This window comes from Nothobranchius furzeri, chromosome 7 (assembly GCF_043380555.1).
Source record: "Nothobranchius furzeri strain GRZ-AD chromosome 7, NfurGRZ-RIMD1, whole genome shotgun sequence".
Classification (NCBI taxonomy): domain Eukaryota; kingdom Metazoa; phylum Chordata; class Actinopteri; order Cyprinodontiformes; family Nothobranchiidae; genus Nothobranchius; species Nothobranchius furzeri.
The window spans coordinates 48059659-48086960 of NC_091747.1; the positions used below are offsets into that span (position 1 = coordinate 48059659).

Genomic DNA, 27302 nt, shown 5'->3' on the forward strand with positions numbered 1-27302 from the left:
TAAAAAATTAACAAATATATACACTATTTGTATAAAATTGTACATATATATTATATATGTATTATATTGTATTAAATACACACACACACACACACACACACACACACACACACACACACACACACACAATTAGTTTAGTTTTTTCCGGTGTGTGCTGCAGGACCGGTAGGTGTGTTTCGGGCACCGCCACGTCTAATTTGGATTCATTCCATTAATTTATTAGTCGCAGTCTCAGATACAAATATCTGCCTCGAACAACAGCCATCCAGTAGGTTACTCTGCAGCGCATCCACTCCTGGAACGCCGGACCCGCGCTCCTCAAGGGACCGCGTTTTGCGCAAAAGGCGCACCATTACCGGGAGGCGCTCCACGCGTGCTGCACTTCCATCTGGCATGTGGAAAGAAATACAGAGCCGATTTATCCGCCTCCGTGCACCTTCGCGCAGGGATCGACACCAGCAGCATCTGCGCTGAGGTGCATGGAGCTGGCTGAAAGAACACGTCAGTAATCTTCACTTGAAAGTGCATGTTGAAAAAACAACAATACCTTGTGGTCGTAAACATAAAACATCCCAGCTGCTAATCAAGAGAATATCAGAATATTCTGACTGGATGTGGACCAGGCGTGGTGCCATAGTCATAATTAAACTCATAAATGAATCAGATTATTCAGAGCTCGCGCTAGACATGTTCGGTTAAAAAAGTCATGATTGTTTTCCGTGTCATGTTCATAATAGATACAAATTATTTTCATTAATATTAAGCCCAAAACATCGTTTTAAGTGGGCTGGAACGCACCGATAAGCATACAGGACTGTTTTTCAAGGTTATGCGAACCGGAAGTTGCTCCGGTTATTTCCTGGTCAAATTCTCCGACATTAAAAAAAAAATTAAAAACTCAGAATTAAAACAAGACATCCAGCGCCTCTCCCTCTGCAGCGATCCACGACCGGACTCATTTTGCACTAAAGGACGCATTCACGACTTCCTCCTAGGCTGAATATCACTGACGCACACAACAATGCACAGTGCTAATGGCTATTAAAACGGAATAAAAACAGAAAGAAGTTGCCTTGCTTGGACTGATGCAGGATTTAGGAAACCCGTCCGCCTCTTTTCTTAACTTGGAAAAAAAAAACTTCCAGACAACAACAGAGTCCATGTCGCGGACATTTTTCAGAGATTGTCTCTGCTGCAGCTGCCTGCTGGCAACGGGAACTTTACAAAAGTTGTGGTAAGCTATATTTTTAACATTTACGTAACATCTGTGCAGCGCTGAAAGCACCAGACAGAATAATTCTGTGCCCTAACAGTAGTTTATGAAAGTAGTCAGACAAACGAGAGGCACCTGGCTGCCGCTGGGAGAACGCTCTGTGTTCATTAAGCAGCGAGTTGTGTTGAAGCTGTGATCAGCTAAGGGGCGAATGCTTAAGTGTATCGGGGCAGCGAGGAACGAGAAAGTTGTGATCAGGCTGGAGATCACACCAGATTCGCTGCTGCAGGTGTAAATCTGCGGCGGGTCTGCAGCATCCCCTTATTAACGTGACATCAAGACTTCCCATGTAAGGAAGGTCCGCTCACCTGTTCGTCAGATCATTATTTCCTCGCCATGATCTTTTATCATCCCATCATCCTCCAGTCATCCAACTGGAACCAGTTAGTGTTCCTGATCATTCTCAGAATATGCCATGCCTGCTCTGGTGTTAAAAGATAGAACATTTAAGTCCTAGATAATATTTGTGCCTGTTCTACTGTCATTTTGAAGGGTTATTATTTATGTGAGTTTTTACTACATTATGAGTAGAAATGCTAATAAAAACTCCCAATTATACAAACAAGTGAAACTGGAAAAATTAGAATCTGGTGCAAAATCAAATTTATTTCAGTCATTCAACTAGGCAGAGAGACTATTTAAAGGCTCAGGAACCCTTTGCAGGTGTTTTCTATTTGTAATTATAAATTTGAGTTGATTTGGGTTTTGTTTCATATCACACAGTGACATTTGAATAATTAAAATGCATTTTTTTATTAAAAGCTTTAGTTTACAGTAATAACCATGTCTAATGTTTGATTCTCTGTCTCATAATTTTAATTAAAAGTTTTACTTTGAGAGCACATTTTCCTGAATGATTAAAATGTGATTAATTGAGATTAATTAATTACAAAGCCTGTAATTAATTAGATTAAAATTTTTAATCAAGTCCCAGCCCTAATATATACAATAAAGTGCATCGCATGCCCATATGCTCGCACATACTTCATCTATACATATATCCATATAGACACACACACATATCCACTACATATACACATACACACACATGCATACATATTTATACATACACACATGAATATACCTACGCACATCTCTACAACTTTATTATTATTATTATTATTGTTTTTTATATAATTGATTTGCATGTGTATGATTCCAGTATTTCATTTTTAATTAGTTTTTTGAAAGTAAATATTGTTTTTGCATCCTTGATTACATTACCTAGCTTATTCCGTATTTTAACTCCATATGTAGAGATACAGTGCTCCATTATAATTATTCTATGCTTAAATAATTCATGTCCTTTTAGTGCATATTTACTCTGTCTTTTTATAAATCTTCTAAGAAAATTTTTAGGAAGTTTTTTTTTGTTTGCATTAAACATACATTTAGAAATATTGTAGTCCAGTAGGTCATAGAATTTCAATGATTTTGTTTTTTTAAATATCAGGTTAGATGGATCTCTGTAATTACTCCTTGTAATGATTCTTATTGCTTTTTTTTGCAATAGAATTTGTATAAGTTTTACATGTTGTGCCCCAGATTTCTATTCAATAGCTCAAATATGGTGCAAAAAGTGAATTATATAATAAATATAGGGCATTATCATCCAGTGACCATTTTACTCTATGTAACATTGCAATTGTTTTAGTTTTCACATTGTTTATATGTGGCTTCCAAGATACATTGATTATAACTCCCAAAAACTTGACTTCTTTTACTCTTAATATCATCTATATTTAATAGACTTGTATCATTTGAGTTACTTTTACTAAATATCATGAAACATGATTTGTCAGTGTTTAATGAGAGTTTATTCTCATCAAGCCATAATTTTATTATTTTCATCTCAGTTTGTACTGTTTCTATCATCTGTTTGATATTATCTCCTGCATAATAAAAGGTAGTGTCATCTGCAATTAGAATACATTTTAATATATTTGATATTGCTAATATATTTGATATAGAGGCAATATCATTTATATACATAATAAATCGTTTCGGACCCAGTACTGACCCTTGTGGTACCCCACAAGTAATATCACGTAGATTTGATTTAATGTCATTTATTTGTACATATTTCCTATCATTCAAATAACTTGTTAACCATTTTAGAGCCATTGCTTTGATACCATATTCACTAAGTTTTTTAAGAAGAATTTCATAAATTACTGTATCAAACGCTTTTTTTAAATCAATAAAAAATACTTATGGAATGGTTCTTTTTGTCAATGGCTTCTGATATTTCTTCTGTTAGTTCCATTAGTGCCATGGAAGTTGAATGATTAGTTCTAAAACCATATTGACTGTCGTTTAATATATTTTCTTTCGTCAGGAATTCATCTAGCCTAGTAATAAATAGTTTTTCTAATATTTTTGAAAATTGCGATATTAAGGATATTGGTCTGTAATTGGAAAAAGTGTGTTTTTCACCACTTTTGTATATTGGTATGACTTTTGCTATTTTCATGTTATCTGGAAATGTCCCTGTTGTGAAAGATAAATTACATATGGAAGTGAAGGCATGGATGATATTTTCTATTATATTTTTTTATAAATGTTATGTCTAGATCATTACAGTCAGTAGTTCTTTTATTGATGCATTTATTTACAATGATTCGTATTTCATCGCTAGTTACTGGACTCAGAATTATACTATTTTTATTACTTGTTATTTTTCCACTGATGTTATAATTAGTTCTTTTAGGAATGTTGTTCGCTAAGTTTGGTCCCACATTAGTAACGTAATTGTTAAATTTGTTTACTATTGTGCGTTTCACTAATTTCCGACTGTCCATTTACAAAGTATTGTGGAACAGTTGGTGCTGTTTTATTTCTTTTTGTTACACTATTTAGTATTCCCCAAGTTGCTCTGATATTATTTTTATTTTTGTCTAATAAATTGCTATAATAATCCTTTTTTGTTTTCTTATTATAGTAACAAATTTATTCTTGTATTTTTTGTACCTATTTTCTGCTTCACTTGTTCTTTGCTTTAAAAAGCATAAGCATCTATATAAGGTATTTTTTTTTCTTATAGGCATTCTGCAGCCCTTTTGTTATCCATGGATTTTTCATTCCTTGTCTTTTTGTTTGAATTTTGATTTTACACAGGGTGTCCGCGGGGTTTTAAAAAGTATTAAAAAGTGATGAATAAAAATAGTCAAATTTAAGGCCATTAAAAGTGTTAAATTTGGTCTCAGAGGTATTATTTTTTCCAAATTAGGTATTATTTTTTTCAGACTATCAGATGTCGTATTCTGAACATCGACATTGAAATATATTCCGAATGAAATGTTTTGAACGATTATAAAAACAAAACAAGCCGATTATTTGCTCCTCCCACTTGCGCTGCCTTGAGTTGCAAATGAAGCGCTCCTCCCAGTGTTGCCAAGTTAACTTAGCTACTTTGACGCTATTTCTAACAGCTTCTCAGACCCGCTTCTTGACTTTTTAAATCTTAAAAGTACCTGGCGAACACCTCAGAAACATCTCTGGTAACCCTTAGCTTCTTTCTGGATAACTGTCGTCAACATTTCCTGCAGGTTAGCTAAACACTCCGCCTGCACTCCGGACCGTTCTTCAGGACATTATAGGAAAGGGAATGATGTAGTGATGTGTCAGTCGCTAAAGACAGCTCTCGGAGCCGACTCCCTGTTGGATTAACCAGAGTGAGTGACACACACAACGCACCTGCGGACTCCTGAGCCGCTAAAAACGGCTAAATGTGCGCGTGCGGCGTGCTAAACACGTGCAGCTTGCTCCTGATTGCTGTGAGACCGGGTTGGGGGTGGGGGTGCAGCTGTGGTTGGGGCAATTATTACATTAACGGATGGACTTGTAAATAAATAGTTTATAAATAAGGTAGAAATAAGTTCCTCACGCTGATAAATAATAACTAATCTCTCTGAGGACACGGTGCTAGTGCACTCTCCTACAGCACCTTGACATGACTAAATAAATGCTACGCAACATTTAGTGAACATCAATTTGCATGTATTTGTTATAAATGCCACTGTATAATTCTTGCTGTCAGTATTTGCAAGATGTTGGTATTTGGGTCTGTACTGGTTAGACTTAAATGAGTTAAACCAAGGTCTATAGCCCTTGGGTCATAAACTATGAGCTATAAGTATATTGGTCTTTTTATACTGGAAATCAGGAGTTATTTTAGTGATCATCTTGTTTCTTGTTTATTTTTGCCCTGATTGTTCCCTGAGCAGTTTTATGACTGAATAAAAAAAAATCTACATAAATTGAAAAATCGTCTTAAATAATCGAGATCTCAATTTCAGTCAAAATAATCATGATTATTGTTTTTGCCATAATCGAGCAGCCCTACTTTAGCATATCCGGTCACATAATGATGACGTCATATTCAGTGGTCGTTGTGCATCATTTCAGGCCTCGTGGTCAACTGTCTGAACCGCTGAACAGAAGTGCCTGGCTTATTTTCTAAGTAAAATAAATACGTGCAATACGTTGTCAACATCAGTGAGTCTCTAAGTCTATTCTTTTTGTATGTTATATATGTTAAAATATGTGTAAATAGGTCACTGATTAACACTTGCAATTTAGTGTTGTGATGGTTTTAAAAAAAATTCTGAAGGTAGTAAAAAAAAGTATTAAAAAGTAGTAAATTTTACTTAAGGATTGCTGTATATACCCTGTTTACAGTTTTTACCATGTTCATTAAAGTCTCCTCATAGAAATATATCCTTGTTGCAGATTCCACTCAACATTTCAGTAATTGTATTTGTAAATGATTCTACACAGGATCCTGGTGCTCTGTATGTACAACTTATTATTATGTTTTTTTGTCTTCTCAGAAATTATTTCTATAGTAATTATTTCCATTACATCATTGATGGCTGTTGACATGTTATAAATTACTTTGCTCCTCAGATTATTACAATTATATAGTGCTACACCACCTCCTCTTTTATTTTTCCAATTTAGTAATTACATCTCATAGCCCTCTGTACTTCTTCATTATCACCTTCTTTTAGCCATGTTTCTGTAATTGCAATAATTTGAAATCTTCTTTTAAAGCATTATTAGTAAAATCATGACTTAAAAATTAGATATCAGTTAATAGTAATGTTTCTATTTCAATTTCTTCCGATGGAAAAGCTTTTTATTCCTTCAAATAACTAAAACATTATGCTTCTATTTAAAGAGCCTTATTACAACTTTTTTCTTAAGTTAACAATAGTTTTGTAGTCGCTACAAAACATGTTCATGAGGTTTTTTTGCACTAAGTCTATCTCCCATAAAACGATTTCAGCTGTTTTATTCTTGACAGTTTCAGTACCTTCCAGAATGAGCCATTTTAGGGCTCTGTCACTGCATTTACCTTTGCATCTATGTTGATCCAGATCAATCTGAAGTAATAACCTGGGAGCCTTTATACTAGTTTACATGTGCGGTAGGTAACCGAAACCTCAACAGAAGTTCATTCTTCTCAGGTACAGTAGGTGCCGACATGCACCTTTTTGTTTCGCCATTCTTCCGGTTAGCTTATAGCAACACAAATAGTAAACAAATGCTGGCAGGAGTGAGGCAGACAGAGTTAAACCAGGATAAGCACAATGGCAGAAGGAATGGGCAACAACTATGCTGCAGCACAGCTTATTTGATACGTACTGTCCTGTTTGATGATGTTACTTACACTTCCTGAGGTTACTGGCATCAGCTTGACTGACTTGTTTACATGCAGATGCAGTCCGTTTCCTACTACATTATTTGGGTGCTTTAACACAATTGGAACGAGTTAGCCTTCAGCAGGACTAACGCATTTACATGCATTAGAAAAAAACAACGTTTGTCTATTTAGGGCAAAAGTTTGGTTTTCTGATGTGCAAATGACTTTAAGAAAACAAGTTGAAGCTGGCCACGCCCACCTATCCCCTGCTCAGCTGTTATAGGCTGAAAAGCTCATATATCTGAGAGGGGCTTTCAGTAGTCACTGCTCCTCCAGCAGCAACTCACTCCAGGTGGTTCTATTTTAATTTCTCATTTGTGACATCACAAACGGGGATTCCTTGAAATGGCTTGTTATAGAACCACATTTCCTAAAACCAAATAGTGACAGAAAACAAATGGATGTTTTCTTCACATTTGGATTGTTTATAGAAGCAGAGTAGACCCACATGGCAGAAAAAAAGGATGCAACAGGTGATTTATGCATAATATGTCCCCTTTAAAAATGCACAATGACAAAGATCTTGTTTATGTTTATACATCTCATTAGGATTTATGTCCATGTCTAGCACAATTGTTTGCATGTTTACACAAGTCCTCTACCATGCATGCATGACTGCCTCCTAAGCCAGGCTTTAGACCAACCCATATGTTCCTGTGGCTGTGCGTTTTCGCTCATATGCTGTAGAGTGCTGGTTGCACACAAAAGTATATTCAGTGCATCACCACTGCAGTCTTCTCCCACCAGATTGTCCTCAGGTGATGACACTTAACTATTGGTACTGTTTAATGATATAAACACTGCACTCGCTGCCAACTATAACCTGCTCCCAACCTGTCCTGACTCCACTCTCAAGTGCTTTGGCTCAGCTGTGCAGAGAGGATGGTACAGAGTCATCAGAATTTGAGTGCATCTATATTGGGTAAGCATAAAAAGGCAGCTAAGACTTATAAAAATGCTGTTTCTAAATTTCTAATTCAACTAGAGCTTAAAAATTTCATTTTTTTTTACCAGAAAAAGTAGTCAATTGTGTTTGTAAAATGTAGATATATTCACTGTTTAATGTATTAAGACAGTTCAAAGCTTCCAAACAATGACAGAAACTTGCCCCTGGTTAAAGCACATAAAGTATATTATTGGTAAAGTTACCAATAATCTAGGTTCTAATGACACCATAAAGAGTCTCAACAATTACCGTGGCATTTATTTTTCATTTATCCTTCCACCTTTTATGTATTGCACCTGTCATGGCAGTAATGCTCTCTTAGAGGTCATTTTTAAATCTACTTAATTTTCTGGAGATCATTTTCAGTCTCCTGCTTTGGTTTTTCTTGACCCACACTTGATATCTACATGTAAATTAGATTATTTCATTGTCAATAATTTCACTCTAAGTTATGAACTTTGTCAAAATGTTCTTGGATAAGACTTTATATTGTGTGATATTCTTAGATGTGTATAAGTGAGGGGAAAATGTACAAATAATATATATTACACTTTAAGAAAGGAAATGTTTACTTGACCAAGTTAAATCAACAGTTATATTAAGAGACAGTGCGTAGTTTTTACATTTAATCGCTGGAAATATCCATCGAAACATTGTTGAAAAAGAATAAAATGATGTCTAGTAGTTGAAAAGTATTGGCGGCTTTGTAACATTTAACCATAAAAATGGGGTCTAAAGTACATAGGGCACGGGTCTAGCCTCTTAGGGAGTGCTATATTAGATGCCATGGGTGTTCCTCAATGCCACCTTGCCTTGATGTCTTGTCCCCGCCCCGGTTGCCTAGGAGATACATCATCGGGAGCCACCAAGACATGTTCCAATGTTCATGTTCTACCGAAGCATGTTCTCTGTTTGTTAGCCGTTTAGCTAGCTGAGCAAGGACACACGGGAGGTGTCTTGTAGCCTAGCCTTGGTCAAAAATTACCCAGATTACACTGCAGTATTTTCAAAAGGACAGCGGATCAGAAGCCGGCAGCTACTTCGGGGACAATTTTCTAATTCAAAAGTAAGTCAGCTAATCTAAAAATGTTTTTTTAGATTCAAAGAGGTTATCTATTGTTGGTTAGTAGCTTAGTAGTTGCAGCTTCAGTGGCTAGCGGGTAGTAACTCACTTATATTTTTTATTTACTAAACATATACACAATTAAAAAAGTTAAAGGCTCATTGTATAGTTATATTGAAACCAATGCGAATAAAATATAATGTTGTCTCAGTGTCATGTGACATTACGTGACCGCCGTGGAAGCCGCGGGCATGTGATGCAAGTCTGTTCCATTTAACCCCCAGAGACCCAAATTTAGAAAACAACTGCAAAATCTTTTTTTAACCTTTCACATGTTGTTCTAGGAGGCCAGATAAACTGGCCTATTTACACATTTTAACAGCCAATAGTTTTGCAGAACTGAACAATAGGACCTATTAGCAATGTAAATGTGGTTTTAAAAAGAAAAAAAATGGGGAAGGTTTATTTTTGTAGACTTAAATCTGATGTTGTAATATTACAACCGTGGGTCTCTGGGGGTTAACCGTTTTCTTTGACCAAGGCAGGACAGTGTCCTCGTAAGCAAGGCGCCTTGCCTTGCAAGACATCGCCTCGCAAGGCCAGGTGCCTTGACATTGAGTAACACCTCATGTTTCCTTCTGGCCAGCTCGAGGTCCTGCGTCTGTCGATGACGTCACAGTAGATGATCGGCTGGATGTACGACTCACAAAAATCTTGTTCAGAAACATTTTGTTGGTTAAGAAACACAAATTTAATTATAAAACTTCTAAGCACTTTCTGAAACCTATGTGAAAGAACAGAATCAAAGAAGAGATGCACTATATTTTGTCCGAGCAGTGTTGCTGTAGTATGATGACGTCATCAGCAGGCGCTGGACCTCGAACAGATCTGGAAAGTTCAGTACCATAAAACTACAATCAGCATTGCATTCTCTCGACGGAAATAACTGAAGGACTATCAAAATATGAGGAGTCACGCCGAGGTCATGTACATTCTGCTTCTTAGGTAATAACATTTACCGTAATGACAGTCATGACGATAGGGTGTAAAACTACCCTGAAATGTATGTACTGCCCCCTAGCGCCAGGAAACTACACACTGCCACATTAAATTTAAAGAGTAATATACAATGTTATATGTTAGGTAAAAGTAAGTTGCTATAAGTGTTTACATTTGATCAACTAGCTTTAGTTTGGTTAATTCAACATTTATTTCTTACAGTGTAGGAGGATTAGGACCTCACGTTTTAGGCCTGGATTATATATGCTGTTTAACGACACATATGCATGTTTAAAAGGGCGGCCTCACATAACGTGTTGCAACACAATTGCATGCTGCAGTGTACGAGTATCCAGTAGATAGAGTTGACAAAATGAGCGAGACTCACTCACCACGGTCACTCCTTCTAGTTTAGAGGTCTTTCCTGCTACGATACTGCTGCTGTCATTTTTTCCTTTCGTGATCTCAAAATTAACCCATTACCGTCGTCTTCTATTGACGCAATTTTTTTTCAGTGTTCGCCCGAGGTAAAAAGCAAGTATATTCCAGGTCTTAACCCTCGCTGAATTCTCATTTGCCTATTTTACTGCAAATATTTAGTTTTGAAAGACAAATTGAGGCATATTATCAGTTTCTGCATTCCTTTTCTGAATGAAAAGAACACGAGCAAAAGCTGAACATCCTCTAAGTGAACTGCAGCCTTATCCTTATTCTGCAGTTTCAAGTGAGAATGTCTCCTGTGAAACCGGTCTATGCTCTCAATTCACATCTCCACTCCGATCAATGAACTCATCTCAGGTCAAACTCCTCTACATTAACATCACTCATCTGCTGTTTCAAACTACAGGTATCACCTGAAGCACCGAAGTTGTATCCGCTCATTTTGTGTAACGCGTGCACTCATGCACATGCTAGATTGTGTTTTCTGCCTGAGCATTATTTTATTCAGCATGTGTAATCCCCTGAAATTCCCCCTCTGATAGCCCAACTACCTTCACTTCAGATTAGCTGAGGCAGAGATCAAGAAATGCTCTTTTAGCGGTGTGTGCTACAACACAGAAGAGGTGCATTCTGGGTAATGAAATGGGCTTTGATAAGGGTTTGGATTTTATTCAAATGAAAGTATCTGCATCAACCAAAAAGCCTACATTTATAATCCCATCCTACATGTTTTACTAGCATCTGCTTTACGTTCATGCATGATGTCATTTTAAAGTGATTGATTTAAATGTATTTTTTTATTTTTATAGCCATAGAAACCTTCTAAACATGGGCCTGTCTCTTTAAGAGGTCTTTTTTATAATGAGACATGTTTTGTTTATTAGGTATTCATTTTAAGTCAGCGTAATGCCACGCTGGATTAATTGAATACAGTTACTCTCAAGGTAACATAGATTGAAGGATACTATGTAATTGTATGACTTTGATAGATGGAACGGTTTACATGTTTAATTATTATTTTCTTAATTTCTTTAAATCGAACGGTTAAATTGATTAAGGCAGCATTTGAAGGTGGCTCAGTAATGTGTTTACTTTCAAAGGAAAATACTTTTTTCAGGTTTCTTTTCAAACTAGGTTAATTTAACCTTTTAAAGTGCAAAAATACTGATTTTTAGAGCTCTGACGATTAGTAAAAGTTGTATGTTGCAAGTTTTTTCTTATACTTTTGAGATTTAGCAGGTGCTTTTATCCAACGCAACTTAAAAGTGACCTGACCTACATGTTTATTTTATTTATTTATTTTTTGCTTAAGGACATTTTTTTTTTACCTGATACTGTTTCTGTGTCTTGAAAAATAAATTACAGCTCACGTCAACATTTTTTATCCTTATTTTTGTGGGTTTTGCACTTTTTGAAAGGACACAACATGTTAAATGTTGCTTCTTGTTGAATTTGTTCTAATATTTTGAGGTAGATTATTGCTGCAAGTGGCATGTGGACATTATTATCAGTTGTTGAGGATTAACGTGTTCTGCTGCTGAGAGGAAAAAAATCTATTTAAAAAAAATAAATTTAGAACCTGACCTGAACCTAAAAAAAAGGCACAAAAAGAAACGTATGTTTATTTAAACAAAACTGTGCAATCCACAGTGCAGCTGCAGAGTGAGTCTCTGGTGGTGCATTGAGGCAGAAGAATATTCAGGTTTCTAGAGAGCTGAATGTAAGATGAGTGTTATTCTAAAGCAAGAGAAAGAACACGACGCCTGAAGCAACATGAGTTAGTGTACAAGGACGTGTGCAAGGTAACATTATGCAAACAGCTTGCATAATTATGACAGTTAATCTTAAGAAAAGAGCAGACCTAGATGCCTTATTAACCTGCCCTGTGTGCTAGACACTTTAAATCAAGTTAGCCATATTCAGATGTTTAGAAATGTTATTTGTGGTATAATTTAAAACATTTAAAATAAAATGTGATTTTTTTAAAACTTTCTAAAGTCTATGTATTTATCAAAGCTAAAATGCTAAAGCAGTAATCCAGAGTTTTCCCAGAATTACGTGTGATTTCTGTACTGTGATATAACGTAGACAATTTAGCTTTTTGTTGGACTTCTTCGATAAACCACAGTTAAGGGCAAAATGTCATTCTGCCTGGTGTTTTTAGGTTCTGCACAAATATTTTAATAATAAGAAATAGTTTTAAATGACCTCACTTAATGCTTCCGGTGTGCAGATCGGTTAAATGCTGCTGCAGAGGTCAGAGACTGTGTCACGGACTTCATGTGTGCAAATTGTCAACAGTCTGCAGTTTGTGGTGTTGAGGAAGTTTATTTTATTTTGGTGAGTTAAAAGAGGAAGCTCGTCTTTTAATAAGTCTGACAGTGGTCTGTTTTTCTAACTGCAGCTGCGTGCCTGGGATCCGGAATAAAAAACACTAAAAGACACTGATGGTGTGTTAAATTTGCCTCGAAAAACAAGGACGTAGCAGGTAAACTATGATGTACGATGTAACCATGGCTTTTATATATTGCGATAAAGCCGTCAGTTGTATCCAAAATACACTGAAGCTGCCGGTGCGGCTGCAGTGTCACGTTGTTTATTGTCCAGCAGCATGCAGAGACGTTCTGAAAGTCAACTATAGATTCTAGGGCTGGGGGTAAACGATTATTTTTAAAACGATTATTCTGACGATTATTTTATCGAATAGTCGACTATTCTAATGACTATTTAGAAAATTAATCTAATGATTATTTTTCTATTGCACAATTAACAAAAACCAGAAAATCTCAAATAAATTCCTCAAAAAAATTGATAAATTCTTACTGTAAGAGAATAAACACTACAGGCCTTCCATTTTGTATAACACTGCTTTTATTGTGTTGCGGTTGGTTATGTTCTGGTGACGTGTAGAACTTGGGAGTGCAGGCTGCTGCCTGAGAGGTGGTAGAAGATGGAGTGTCTCCATGCTGCTTTGTTTTGGTCACTTATGTGCGTGAGGCGAGTGGTCTTACGGGTTAAACCAAACTCAGGTGATATTTTACACTAAACCGAAAACCCACAACACTCTAAATGTAATAAAAGGGAGATCTACACCACAAAAAAGATGAACTCTAAACCAAAACGTAACAGCTTATCCCAACGCAAGAAGCTGTTAGCGAAGATGCTAACAGTAGCTTTACCAACGTTAAGTTCAAGTTACCAAGTTTAAATAAACCAAAAACACCCAGCAGCAAACAGACCAGCACAGAGGAGAGACTGCTACCACCAAAACAGCTCTCCTCATGTCTGAAAGAAGCTCCTTAATGAAGGGAGAAGCGCTCCCGGTGATTTTCTACATCTGCGATAGACACGAAGCAGCGCATCTGACCCCGGAAGTTGTTGTCCGTTGCCGGGAGACGAAGGGGCAAAACAGGAAAATAATCTAGTAGTGGACGGACGTTGTTCCGGGTCTTCGGTATTTGGCGGAGATTTTAGTGAAGGCGGAGAAGAGGGCGAACTAGAGGAAAAACGGGCAGATTCCTCCTCTATTTACAAACTCCTGGGGATGCAACAAGTGGGCGCGGTGCGTCGACTTCCGGATCTGACGTCGACAAATTTTTAGAATCGAGCCGTCGACTTCGTCGAGGCTTCGCTACAGCCCTAATAGATTCAGCACCTCAACCGAGTTCTCTCTATGGGTCGTGGCCAAACAATATACAGGTGCTGGCCAGTAAATTAGAATATCATCAAAAGGTTGAAAATATTTCAGTAATTCCATTCAAAACGTGAAACTTGTACATTATATTCATGCAATGCACACAGACCAATGTATTTCCAATGTTCATTACATTTAAATTTGATATTCATAAGTGACAACTAATGAAAACTCCAAATTTGGTATCTCAAAAAATTAGAATATTCTGAAAAGGCTGAATATAGAAGACACCTGCTGCCACTCTAATCAGCTGATTTACTCAAAACACCTGCAAAGGCCTTTAAAAGGTCCCTCAGTCTTGTTTTGAAGGCACCACAATCATGGGGAAGACTTCTGACTTAACAGCTGTCCAAAAGACAATCATTGACACCTTGCACAAGGAGGGCAAGACACAAAAGGTGATTGCTAAAGAAGCTGGCTGTTCGCAGAGCTCTGTGTCCAAGCACATTAACAGACAGGCGAAGGGACGGAAAAAATGTGGTAGAAAAAAGTGTACAAGCTCTAGGGATAACCGCACCCTGCAGAGAATTGTGACGACAAACCCATTCAAAAATGTGGGGGAGATCCACAAAGAGTGGACTGCAGCTGGAGTCAGCGCTTCAAGAACCACCACGAGGAGACTCATGAAAGACATGGGATTCAGGTGTCGCATTCCGTGTGTCAAGCCACTCTTGAACAAGAAACAGTGCAAGAAGCGTCTCGCCTGGGCCAAGGACAAAAAGGACTGGACTGATGCTGAGTGGTCCAAAGTTATGTTTTCTGATGAAAGCAAGTTCTGCATTTCCTTTGGAAATCAAGGACCCAGAGTCTGGAGGAAGAGCGGAGAAGCACAGAATCCACGTTGCATGAGGTCCAGTGTAAAGTTTCCACCGTCAGTGATGGTGTGGGGTGCCATGTCATCTGCCGGTGTTGGCCCACTCTGTTTCCTGAGGTCCAGGGTCAATGCAGCCGTCTACCAGGAAGTTTTAGAGCACTTCATGCTTCCTGCTGCTGACCAACTTTATGGGGATGCAGACTTCACCTTTCAACAGGACTTGGCACCTGCACACAGTGCCAAAACCACCAGCACCTGGTTCAAGGACCATGGTATCCCTGTCCTTGATTGGCCAGCAAACTCGCCTGACCTTAACCCCATAGAAAATCTATGGGGTATTGTGAAGCGGAGGATGCAATACGCTAGACCCAACAATGCAGAGGAGCTGAAGACGACTATCAGAGCAACCTGGGCTCTCATAACACCTGAGCAGTGCCACAGACTGATCGAGTCCATGCCACGCCGCATTACTGCAGTTATTGAGGCAAAAGGAGCCCCGACTAAGTATTGAGTGCTATACATGCACATTCTTTTCATGTTCATTCTTTTCAGTTGGCCAACATTAGAGAAACAAACATTTTTTCATTGGCCTTTAGAATATTCTAATTTTCTGAGATACCAGATTTGATGTTTTCATTGGTTGTCACCTATAAATATCAAAATTAAACGTAATAAACATCGGAAATACATTGGTCTGTGTGCATTGCATGAATATAATGTACAAGTTTCACGTTTTGAATGGAATTACTGAAATATTTTCAACCTTTTGATGATATTCTAATTTACTGGCCAGCACCTGTATGTATGTATGTAGAATGACTTGTCAGGCTAAACCAACAAACAACATAACCTGTGAATAATAGTAAAACAATGTATTTTAGCTCTGTTGGTTGGCTGGAGGTGCGCTTTCACGAACGAAAGGAGTTGTCTCCATCCGTGACCACTAGTGATGCACTGATTTAAAATTTTTGGGCTGATACCGATATCCGTTATTAACATCACTGTTATGGACGATAGCCGATATTTGCAGATACCGATATACTGGCATTAATGCTTCTAAAATCAGCAAATTTTGTTTAGGATGAAAATTATTAAAGCTGAATTTACATTATTATGTACACACAACACACACATCTACAGTTCTGAGATGATTTAATTTACTGTTCACATGACTAAACAAATACACACCAACGTGGGATATTTATTGTATAAAAGACAAATTTGATTAAATCTGCTTTGTTAGAGCATATTTATTCAGGCAGCGTTCTCTCACAAAAACCTAACAGTCTGATCACATGGTGTTGAGTACTTGAGCCAGACTTGTATTCCTCTGTGAAAAACTTCTTTTCTCATTTGTCACATGAAGACGAGCTTTCACGACATCTGGACTACATCTGTCTGGTGCATTTCAAACAGACCTTGTTTTGTGTCCAACATTTTTCTTTCATTTGTCTTTTTGGTGTTTTCGCCTAATCTGTTGCCTTTGTTGGTCCTCTGAGTTTTACGACACATCTGTCTCTCAGCAGTATTCCAATTTGACTGCTGTTGATGAGACAAAAAATTGTGTTTCTCATTCTCCATCTGAGTTGATCGGGTTTTCACTGAGCAGGGCTCACTTTCTAGCTAAGAACTCAATGATCTGCTTCCTACAGATTGGTAGGTTGTTTTATGACACTTGACTGTCTGCTTTTTTCCTCTTATGTCCATCAACGGTTGCGCAACACCTCTGGTTGAGGAAATTTTCTATGAAAACCTAAAAATGAATGAATTTCTTCTAGATGATGATGTTTCGTGCAGGTGGTTTCACATCAAAGGCGTTTTTTCTCCTCTATCTAAAATAAGGAGTCTAGTGGAAAAGCATTTCTTGGAATATGTGTTGTGAAAGACTCGGCTGCTATCGTGTACCATTTTAGATCAACGTTTCCCCCCCCCCCCCGTGTCCTGTCTGTGAAGCAAACAGAATAAATGTCTGAATGCTGGTGACAAGCTTTACAGATTTACTCTCAGGTGGAGCATCAAAGCTTCTGCTTTTAATATCACGCCTGATACTTAAAACTTTATAGTTATTGTTTTTTGAATGCTTGTTATTCCGACTGGATGTGGAGACAGAGGTGAAAGAAAAAGGAAGAGACAAAAATAAACACTCAGTGATGAACAAGAGTCTGCTTCTAGACCTGCAGAAGGAGAAAAAAAAACACTCAACAATACAAGAAGAAGAAGAAGAAGAAAGTATCATTTCTTTAGCGCCTCTAAAGATAAAAATCACGAGGCGCTTCACAAAAACAAAAAATGTAAAAATATAAAAAAGCATTTAGAAAATGTTTGAAAATATATTTAAAATGAGCAAAAATAGGCAATTGTGATTTAAAAAATGTTAAGAAAGAGAGAAGGTGAACAGGAAAGAGGGAAATCGGTGGATCCTGAGGAAGGTAGAATAGGTGGGGGGAGCAGAATAAAGAAGGAGTGGTGAAGAAGGTCATACAAAAGCCAGCTTGAACAAGTGAGTATTCAGCTGCTTTTTAAAGGAGACCACTGAGTCCACTGATCTCAGGCTCAGGGGGAGAGAGTTCCAGAGTCTGGGGGCCACAGCAGCAAATGATATGTCACCTTTGGTCTTTAGCCTGGTGCGCTGCACAACCAGTAGGCTTTGATCACTGGACCTCAGGGACCTGCTGGGGGTGTAGGGACTAAGAAGATCACCAATGTAAGATGGTGCTTGTCCATGTAAGGCCCTATAGACCAGAACCAGGATCTTGAAATGAACCCTGAAGTTGACTGGCAGCCAATGAAGCTGGAGGAGAAGCGGGGTGATGTGGTGTGTTTGGAGGACTTGGTCAGAAGCCGAGCACAGGCATTATGAACCACCTGCAGACGGTTCAGGGAGGTTCTGCTCAGACACATGAAAAGAGGGTTACGGTAGTCTGAGCATGAGGACATGAAGGTGTGGTTAACTGTCTCAAGTTCAGAGCGGGACAGAATGGGACTCAGCTTAGCAATGTTCCTGAGATGGAAGAAGGAAGAGCGAACAAGAGAACTGACATGAGAATACAGGGTGAGAGCTGGGTCAAAGGTCACGCCAAGATTCCTGACAGAAGGTTTGGTGTGGGAAGCAAGCAGACCAAGAGAGTCTCTGACTTTGAGAACCAGCTTGTCTGGGGCACAGATGATGATCTCAGTCTTATCTTCATTCAGCTGAAGAAAGCTCCCAGCCATTCAGGTTTTGATAGTCTAAGCAGATGTGTAACAGCTGCAGTTTAGACATCTCATGGGGCTTAAAGGAGATGTACAGTTGGATGTCATCTGCATAAAGATGGTAGGAGATTCCTGTGAAGGAGCTCAGGATGTGCTGAAGAGGAAGCAAATAGAGGAGGAAGAGCAGAGGCCCCAGCACAGAACCTTGTGCGACACCACAGGTAAGAGAGGTGGTGGAGGACCTAAACTTGGAGACGGCCACAGAAAAGGAGCGCTCAGAGAGATAAGAGGAGAACCACTCCAGAGCAGATCCTGATAGGCCTACCCAGCCTCTCAGCCTCTCCAGTAGCAGGTGATGGTCAACAGTGTCAAAAGCTGCAGTCAGGTCCAGCAGGACCAGAACAGAACAGTCCCCTGCATCACTGTGAGTCAGAAGGTCATTAGAGACCCTTCACTGAAGTTCACTGAAGGAACTGATCTGGTTCTGACAGGACAGATGTTGTTCAGAATGGAGAGGCAGTGCTCGTTGAACTGAGAAGTTAAGGAATCTGGGTCGTTATCAGAACGAGAACTAACCATACGGCGAGCAGGAGGTGGGGATGCAGAAACTGACAAGTTAAAGAAAATGCAATGGTGATCTGAAATATAAACGTCCTCAGGACAAACATTGTCAGCATTTAGACTCAGGGTAAAAACAAGGTCTAGAGTGTGCTCCCTGGTGTGTGTGGGCCAGAAACATGCTGGGTAAAGCTGAAGGTGTCCATAAGGCTGGAGAAATTCATGGCAAAGTGATCAGAGGGATCGTCAACATGGATGTTAAAGTCACCAACAATCACCAGTCTGGACAGCTTCACAGTCACTAAACTCCTGAAGGAAAGAACTGTTTGGACCAGGTGGACGATAGACCACAGCACAGTAGAACGGGTCCTTATACCCGACTTTAATCAGCTGCAGTTCAAAGGAAGCAAAGTGACCAGAGGTTGTAGAGCTACATGGAAGATGTTCTCTGAAAACAACAGATAGGCCTCCACCACGACCAGAACCCCGGGGCTGGCTTAGAAAAGAATAACCCCTCAGGCAGAGTTCAATCAGACCAGAATAATCAGATGTTTGCTGCCAAACTTCAGTCAGAAACAGAAAATCCAGGTTTTTAGAGAGAATTAGATAATTGAGCAGGAAGGACTTATTGTTAACAGAGCGGGCATTTAATAGAGCCATGCTGAGTGAGGAGGAGGAATCCGAAACTACAGAAACAGCTGGGGTTAGTGGACATAAATTAGCAGGGTTAGATCCACAGTGTTTATAAAAACCACTTATGGAGGGAACAGGAGGAGAAACTACTGAGGAATGAGGATAAACCGACCTTAAAAAACTTGGACGGATGAACCGCGGTGCAACGTGGCCTGGCGGGAATGCGGAAGTGGCGCTACCAAACAAAGGAAGAGAAGCTAGAAGATCACGCAGATGTTTACTAGATAAACCACGCTTTACGAGAAGTCTTATTCTCACCTGTATTCCTGCTCGTTTACCTCTTTTCCTCCGATGTTTTCCCGGGACCGGATAAACACCGCTGGAGGCGCGCAGCTCGGGACCGTCGTTTGGCTCCGGGCCAGTGCGGCACTCGGGTAAACAAACAGGATGGTATGTCCTCGGTGCATCTTGGGTGAACGTGAACGAACGGAAGGACAAATTAGTCTGGCAATCATAGGATATGGTAGCAGGGACACTACTGAAGAGGATCGCAGACAGGATTAAGGTGGAAAATAGGAGGTTAGTGGAGAAAAGTTTGAGAAAGTGGCCGGTGACTGCGGCTAAGCCACGCACAGGTGCCATCTTGTTGCCGACCAGAAGCGGAGAAACGGTCACCGGAAAAAAGATCAAACTATCGCTGTGTCAACCTGATGAGGAAATATAAAATCAACATTGTTTTACTGAACAATCATGATAATAAATCACAGTGCATTAAGTGTCAACCACAGCCTTAAGACATGCGTTGAACGTGTCCAATTCCATACTTATGAGAGCACCATGTAAGCACCTATGTGCGTACACGCGCTTGTTTACGTAAGGCTTCTCTATAGGAGCATCCAATAGAGAGTGTGAGGGGCCACGGATCTGCCCCCCCGAATATGTGTAGGAGATGGAGGGAGCTCCAAGTCTCAGAGATCCTGGAGCTGCCCCAGAGTGCAGGGACCCCAGGGAGACTGTGACCAGAAAAGCCCCTGGCCCCCTCGAGAGGCGCAGAGGATCGCCTGGGGGGCCACAACCAGCAGCCGGCAGAGTCCCGGGGGATGTCGGCGGCAAGCCCACAGGCCCGCCCGCAGCCTCCTACCGCCAAGCCGGCCGAGCCCAGAACCCAGCGACTTGGGACCCAGGGGCGACCAGCCCGCCGGGGACCCAACAGAGCCCAGAGACTCAGATCCCACCAGGCAGCCACCGGGATCAATCAGACGCCAAAAATCTTAAACCCCCTGACCCAGGAGATGGAAACACTCAGGCAGACCAAGGCACCGCCCTCCACACCATGTGTGGCAGGGGGAGGGGAGGCGAAGATGTGTAGCAGCAAAAAAAGTCCCAGGAGAGGAGAGGAGTCAAAGGCCCCACCTGACATATACAGTCATACACAAACACAGTCACACACACCCTTCCTCATGCTCAAACATACACATATAACCTACGACTCACAAAAATGCAAGCCACACACCCACTCATGCTCCCCATACACACCCTATTCACTCTGGTCCTGGTACTGCTGCACAAAGGGTACAACCATCACCTGTTCCCAGAGTTCAACCCTTCCTGCTGGGGTGCTGATGAGCAGGCTCCCCCGCCCAACGCCGAGCAAAGCGACCCACCGCCCCAGGCCCCAGCCAGATGGCCAGATCCCCCTCCTAGCCTCCAGCCCCAGGAAGCCAAGCGATAACAGAGGTGTGCTAAGACCCCTAGTCTCCCTCCCCCTGCTCCAGTACAGTGTTGGTGCGTATTGATGAGGTGCATTCGTGGCTGTGGTTAGCGGGCAGTGCAGGCATCGTCTGGTCTACGCCAGCTGATGCCACCACACCACCCCTCTTCCCCCCACAGCCTTCTGTGTCTAAGTGCAGTTTAAAATTGGAAGTGGGCACCGGCACTTGGGATGAGGCTGAAAGACCCCTTGCCAAATGCAGTTGAATGTGCTCACTCCCAAGGCCCTAAGTGTGTGTTTGCATGGAATGTCATTGGTGGAAGTGTTTAATGTGCAAATAAAATTGGGGGGCAGGTTGCCACAGGAATGCGAAAATGGGGTCCATACCCACACCCCCTGACTTGTCCACCCCCCAAGGTCCTATGTGCATGTTTGTGTGATGATGTGAGGGAGCAGGTGGAGAAAAATGTGTGTGGGGATGGGGAGGAATGGCCTAAGCCCTCCAGGGAGCCAGCTCCCCCACTGGCCCCAATAGGTACCTCCGTTGCTAAAATGCCACCCAGGGCATGGAGACCCCAGGCCATCTTGCCAGGGCCCAAAGCAGCAGCATCGCAGAGCTCCACGGAGTCCGAGGAATCCAACACAGCCTCATCCCAGCAGAAAATCTACTCCCATCCCTGCATTTGCACAGCTTCCAGAATATATAAGACATAGGACATCCAGGTAAGGTATGTTCCTCCCCCTCCTGGACATCCCCCCCCCCCCCCCCCCCCCTCCCCCGTGATGGGACAGCAGAGGAGCCAAGGTCTACCTGAGGCCCCTGAGCCCGGGCTAGGCACTGCCGCATGTTCCCGCCTTCCTCCCGGCAGCATACATGTCATGACCCGACCCCCAAGGCCCCGCCCAGATCCCCACACAGGGATCAACGTTTATAACACTGGCTGATTTAAACTGGACTTGGATTAATTTCTCCATTCCAACCATCCTTTCTTCAACTTCAATGGGACATATTTGCTTTCAGCACACTGGATACCAAAGAAGATGCTCCTTTCCTTTACAATGAATTCCTTTTATCTTCATGAAAGGTTTGAAACCTTTCCCTGGAATTTGTTTTGAAAAATGTTGGAGAAAGTCGCAAACGTGCACCTTCTTTGGTTTAAATCTGCCAGGTAGAAACCAGGAAGTCCAAGTGAGGAGGATGCTAGCAAAAACAAAAACAAAAAACCTAACGATTCCATTGTTCAATTTTATGAGGACCTCATTTCATTTTCTTCTTCTTCATCCCAAATCTCACAAACTCTGCTATTTGTTTTTGGTTACTATCCTCAAAACTTTATTATCCTCAAAAAAATTATTGTCATCCAAACGGCCTGTAACAATATTCTTACTACAGATATTGATACCATGATGGTGATCTTTTATTTTTTTATTTATCTGAGAAATCGGAAAGCTTTCAAGCACTTCATCCTCCACTTTCATCTGTTAAATAAATTACCTTTTCTTAAATATATTCATTTTTTAAGCCTATCCCCCATTAAAGTCACAAAAATAAAAGTGTAACTACAACAAGCACAACATTAACCCTTAAATGTGTACTAAAGCTAGTTATTTTTTCACAATTGGAAACTGTTTTTTGAGTCTCTCTAGCATATGACAAATTGTTGGGGCTCACGATGGCCTAGGAGATCTGATAAATGGCCAAACAACACCTCATAGTAATAATAATAATAATCATCGAACTTATATAGCGCTTTATAAGGACCCTCAAAGAAGCTTGCGGGAACTCTTACATTCACACACTGCCAGTGATGGTAAGCTACTATGTATCCACAGACTCCCTGGAGCGGTCTGACCGAGGCGAGGCTGCCATTTGGCGCCTTTGGCCCCTCTGACTACCACCAACACAGGCATGTCTTGCCCAAGGACAGAACAGCAGAATACCTCTGATGGGAGCTGGAATCGAACCCATGACCGTCCGACCACGAGGCAACCCGCTCTACCACCTGAGCTACTGCAGCCCCATAAAGTCCTGTGATGGACTGCTTTGCCCTGCCCACTGAGCCAGGAAGTTAATACAAAATTAGCTGAATGCTGATTGGTGTGTTTACCCCAATGGCCAGCTCCCCCAATTTACAATTTCATTAAATCAATTTACAAACTCATTATCATCATAATTAATTCATTAATAGAGCACCTTCATACCACCAGTCAAGGTGGCCCAAGTGCTGTACACTAAAAACAGTAGAACAGATCAAAACAGATAAAAACATGAAAGATTAAAGAAGTAAAACAACAGGATGAGATTTTGCCAAATTCCTCACCTCATTAAAAATGAGTCAAAGCAAAACATAAAAACACAATAAAAATAGTAAAAATAAAGACACAAAAGCCACTTCTAAAAGACACACTATGGCGGCTAATCAGGGTAATACTGCCACCAAGGTGTGTCTTTTGAAAGCGTGGTTGTGGCTTAGCGAGGCTGGAATGATGAATCGTTTGTTCCGCCAAGAAGAAACAAGGAAATGATATGCCCCAACATTCTTCTTTGTTGGTTTCCTCTTGTCAAACAAGGACGTTAGCAGTAGCTCATGCTAGCATTAGCAGTAGCTCAGGCTAGTGTTGGTAACTCAGGCTAGGTTAGCAGTAGCTCAGGCTAGTATTAGCAGAAGCTAATACTAATGTTGTTCTGCGGGTATACTCTTACCAACATTTATAAATTGTTGCTGAGGTGGGTTGGGAAATGTAGGTTTAAAGAGGTTTGTCTAAAGCCTGGTTTATGCTTCTCCGTCAGCTCCGCAAGGGACAGACACGCACGGATTGACGGAAGGGTTTTGCTCTTTTACTTCTCCGTCTCCTGGAGAGTGTTGCAAAGCAATTGCCCGGCAGGACAACAGAGGGCATAGCGCTGTTCTGTGGTATCCTGTCGTGTATCCGGTCCAAGATGGTGTGTTTAAATTGTGTTTTTTGTGTATATAAGAGACTTTTAACACGGACATATTTGTCTCTCATTCTCCCACCGCTTCATGTGCTCCCCACCTCTAAACCCATATTTCCTGTCATTTCCGTCCACAAATAAAATGCTTGCTGCGCATCTTTTCACTCCTCCAGTCACGGGAGGATGAAACGTTCATATTTTTAGAGTTTTTTCGCGAGGTATTCTTCAAGCTTCTCCGTGTCTGCCGCTAGTTATCCTCGGCTCTCTTTGCAATGGCGGCGTTTGTTACGGCTCCAGTTTAGGATCCGGGCACAGGTAATTAAATGAAGGTAAAAGGAGTGGGAGGAGTCATAGGGCTGTTAAATAACAATATCTTTTAATAACATAAAAGGAGGGACTATAACCGCCTCACAGGATAATACCAGTTACACAAAGGGAAAAAGGGCTGGGGAACCAGCCCCAGGAATAAAATACAACAAAATATACCAAGCTTTCTGGTTTAGCTGGAACCTCTAAAACTTTACAAATTAAAGGCTGGTGTTCTACACCTCTGGATCTAGATAAACAAATCAAATAAACGAAACTATAACCACCGTCTGTCTAGCGTAGGACCTCTAAAACACGCACACTATTCGATTACAATCGGACACGGAACTCAACGGGAGTGAGGAGCAGGGAGACAACCCATGGGTAAGAGTTGCTCCCCGAACAGCTGATCCCGCGTCATCTTTATCCTCTCCGGCACAGCTGACATAATCAGTCCTCATCTCATGCAGCTGGACTCTCCGCGCTTCGACCAGGGTTCCTGGATGACGACACTGCCACAAGTTCATTTTGAGGGAATCCCCGACGTCGCCATGGAGACGAGACGCTCTTCCTGGTTCTCACGCGCCGACAGGTTTCTTCCGCTATGCCGCTCCACAAGGAGTATGCCATAAAAAAAAATGAAATACAATAATAACCACAAGCACTTACAGGCCCCACTGAATAGGGGACGTAACACTTCCCCCTGTCAAACAAAGTTGTTCCTAGAACAACTTACTCACACCATCCACACTTATCTGTTGAACGTTCAACTCCTAGATAAGCAGTCAGCAATAACGTTCTCAGCGCCCACCTTATGGTTGATTTCTAGGTTAAACTCCTGCAACAACAAAGCCCATCTCATCAGCTTGTGATTTTGGTTAAACATGCGATCTAAAAACGTCAAGGGGTTATGATCAGTATAAACTCTTAACAGTTTTGCACTGGAACCAACATAGACATGAAAATGGCGCAATGCCATGATCAAAGCAAGGGTTTCTTTTTCAATGGTGGAATAACGGCTTTGGCATGAACTGAACTTCTTTGAGAAATAGGCGACTGGATGATCTATTAAGTCATCATCAGCCTGGAGAAGAACAGCTCCGGCTCCAACCTGGCTGGCATCAACTTCTAGAGAGAAAGGTTTAGACAAGTCGGGAGCTTTTAGAATGGGTGCACTGGTTAATAATGACTTACAGGACGTGAATGCATGCTGGGCCTCTTTGCTCCACATAAAAGGGACCTTGGTACTCAATAGATCTGTTAACGGGGCTACCACAGATGCAAAGTTCTGACAAAAACAGCGGTAATAACCAACCATTCCTAAAAAACGTCTCAACTCTCTTCTGTTTCTAGGGTCAGGGAAATCCATGATAGCCTGGGTTTTGTCCTTCAGCATACAAACCCTACCGTGCCCGACTTCTTTACCTAAATATGAGATCGTCGCCTTTACAAACTCACATTTAGAAAGGTTAATGGTTAAACGTGCAGCTTTCAAGCGGTTGAACAACTCTGTAAGGGTTGTGACATGTTCAGTCCATGATGCCGCATGGACAACAATGTCATCCAAATAAGCACTACAGTTCACAAGGTTAGAAGTTATCATGTTAATTAACCTTTGGAAGGTCGCAGGCGCATTCTTCATCCCAAATGGCATGACATTGTATTGGAGGAACTCATCAGGGGTAACAAACGCAGAGACATCCGAAGCCCTTTTACTTAACGGGACTTGCCAGTAGCCTTTTAACAGGTCAATCTTGGTCACAAAACTAGACATACCCACTCTGTCGATACAGTCATCAATACGTGGGAGCGGATAAGAATCGGCAACTGTTACAGCATTTATTTTCCTGTAATCTGTAATAAGTCTAGGTGAGCCGTCAGGTTTTTTCTCAATCAAACAAGGCGAACTCCATGGACTATAACTGGGGACAGCTAATTCATTTTGCAACAGGTAATCAGTTTCTTGTTTCATTAAGGCACGTTTCTCAGGACTGGCCCTGTACGGATGCTGTTTAATAGGGGTGTTCGTTAATAGTGTAATTTCATTTTGGCATACATTAGTTACTGTTGGAGTGTCCAAAAATAAATCCAAATTAGCATTTATTAACGCTAGTATATCACCCCGCTGTTCCGGTGGTAAATGCGATAACTTATCATCTAGAGCAAGCAACGCCTGTGAGTTCTTCAATCGGGGACTCACGACCCCAATGGAACTTTGTCTTAACTCTTCCTGAGGTTCGATGGCCGGGGGGGAAACAGCTGCGCACACTGGTAACTCTCCGGACACCTCCTGAGTTGGAGAAAGATAAGGTTTCAAGAGGTTGCCATGACAAACCCTAACAGAGTGCTTTCTACCAGGAGTATTTATCTTGTAAGTGTTCTCGCTTACTTTACCACTAACCACAAATGGACCGTCAAAACGTACCGACAATGAGTCTCCAGTGACAGGCTTTAACATTAATACCTGGTCACCTGGTTGAAACTCCCGCAAACTTGCCTTTTTATCAAAGTGAGCTTTCATGTTTACCTGTGCCTCCTGCAAGTGTTTACGAGCCACTTCATTGGCCAAATGCAGTCGTGATCTGAAGGACTTAACATATTTGTTGACATTCACCTTCTTTGCATTCTCGGTTTGCAAGAAATTTTCCTTCAACGCTTGCAACGGACCTCTAGGTGAGTGACCAAAAACCAGCTGAGACGGACTGAATCCCAATGATTCTTGTGAGGCTTCTCTTGACGCAAACAGTAGGAAAGGTAAACCTTCATCCCACTGTTCTTTTGAACTGTAACAGTACTTTCGCAACATGCTCTTTAAGGTTTGGTGCCACCTTTCTAACGCTCCCTGCGACTCTGGATGGTAGGCTGAAGACATTACATGCTGGATCCCTAATGTTTGGGTCACCTTTTTAAATAGCTCAGATTTAAAGTTAGAGCCTTGGTCTGTCTGTAACACTCTCGGAAGGCCAAAGAGTGAAAAGAAATTAGTTAGAGCTCTGATAACTGATTTAGTTGTAATGGAGGCCAGCGGTA

At 40.9% G+C, this 27302-nt stretch overlaps 1 protein-coding gene across 6 annotated transcripts in view; it reads left to right on the top strand.

Annotated features, from left to right (window-relative positions):
• dlgap1b (discs, large (Drosophila) homolog-associated protein 1b) overlaps positions 1-27302 on the top strand; it is a 171905-nt gene that overhangs the window by 46550 nt on the left and 98053 nt on the right. Inside the window, exon 1 of one of the 6 annotated variants that reach the window (XM_070553152.1) lies at positions 408-1234. The exons of the other annotated variants lie outside the window; for them this stretch is intronic. The gene's annotated coding sequence lies outside the window, so the exon portion shown is untranslated. Of the gene's footprint in view, positions 1-407; positions 1235-27302 lie in introns of those variants that run through there. 6 annotated transcript variants of the gene reach the window in all.